Below are 1,794 nucleotides of genomic sequence, written 5' to 3'. Positions count from 1 at the left end.
CCGAAAGAGGCGGCGATGGAGGCGGCGCGGCCCCGCCGCGGCCCCAGGGAAGGCGAGGACCGGGCAGGCGGCGGGGGGGCGGCGGGGCTGGGCTCTGTTTAAGCTGGGGCTGGGCCGTGTTTCAGCTTACTGAACAGGATGCAACCGAATTTATGAATTAAAACCAATTTTTTTTTTTTAATTTTCTTGGGGTTTTTTAAGATACATGTTTGTTTGTTTTTCTTCCAGTTGGGTGATTTTGTTGTTGGGGTTTCTTTGTTTTATTTTAAAGGATTTGTTTAGGAATTGTGTATCCTGAATCAGCAACAGTTTGTGTATACAGAGGAACTGCTCTGAGTCCCAAGACACTCTCCTAAGCTCTCACTTTGTGATCCTGGCTTTTCGGGACTTTGAGGTGGCATACAATGACCTAAGCTACTATGTCAAGGGCTAATACTGCTTTTCTCAGATGAAACTACACAGCACTTTCTTTTTTTCCTTTTGATTTTCCCCCTTTTGATTTGCAGTTACCTGAAGTGCTTGCAGTAAGGCTTATCAGGAACAATGTCTGGTTGAAAGCAGTAGGGCACTGTACAGTGTGTGGCAAGGTAAAGGAACAGCAGCCATAATGTGTACCAGTGATCAGTCATATTTGAGATGCTCTGCCAGACCAGGCAGTGTTTCTGGAAAGCACAATAATCCCTGTTGAGCTGCACATGTGTTTGCATGGGTTGAGACACGCAGACCTACATATTTCATCTTAGATCCATGGTTTTTTCCACCAAATAAAACCGATGGCTCCTACTTTCACAGCACAAATCAAGGAAAAAAACAGCATAAACAAAAATGTAAACTTTAATGAATCTTTTCTTCCATCACTTTTAATTAATTACAGGGTGCAGATTTTATTTTTTCCATATGTTTATGTAACATATTGGTTGGAAGGGAGCTTAAAGACCATCTAGTTCCGAACCCCCTGCCATGGGCAGGGACACCTTTCACTAGACTGAATTTCTCAGTTTCACCCAACCCGCCCTTGAACTCTTCCAGGCATGGGGCATCCACAACTTCTCTGGGCAACCTGCTCCAGTGCCTCACCACCCTCACAGTGACAAATTTCTTTCTAAAAACTAATCTAAACCTAATCTTACTTTGAAGCCACTCTCAAGCTCTCTTGTTTGCTCTCTACAGGTACTAGAAGGCTGCATTTTGGTCACCCTGAAGCCTTCTCTTTTCCAGGCTGAACAATCCCAATTTTCTCCTCCTTTCCTTGCTGGGGAGATGCTCCAGCCCTTTGATCAGCTTGGTGTTCCTCCTCTGGGCTTGTTCCAACAGGTCAATGTCCTTCCTGTGCTCATGACCCCAGAGCTGGATGCAGCACTCCGCGTGTGGCAATTGTTAAGAAAGAACAGCCTAGGTTATAAATGGTTTTAGAAATTGAATTGTAATTTCTTTAATGTAAAAAAATTGCTGTTGTAATTAGTGATTTTGAGCTAATTGTGCATCTCAAATCATCCACAATACTAAGAGATTACTGTTTCATTGCAAAGAATTTTGACCTGTGTGCTGGCTTCTTGTTTAGCAGGACTGTAGCACTGCTGGAAGATCCACTGGTGAAAGCCATCTAAGCCCCTAATGCAGTGAAACTTGCAATTAAGATGGCATTAAACCACCTTCTGCTTGCCATGACCGTTTGCCAGCTGGAACATCAGGCCTTGAGCGTCTCAGGGTGTCCCTTCATTGCCACCTTCCTCGGGCACACCACCAGGCCTGATCTGCTCTTATCTGTAGAAAACGTGGAGACGGCGACAGCGC

Source organism: Ammospiza caudacuta, chromosome 2 (assembly GCF_027887145.1).
Source record: "Ammospiza caudacuta isolate bAmmCau1 chromosome 2, bAmmCau1.pri, whole genome shotgun sequence".
Classification (NCBI taxonomy): Eukaryota; Metazoa; Chordata; class Aves; order Passeriformes; family Passerellidae; genus Ammospiza; species Ammospiza caudacuta.
Note: the sequence above shows the minus strand (reverse complement) of the source record.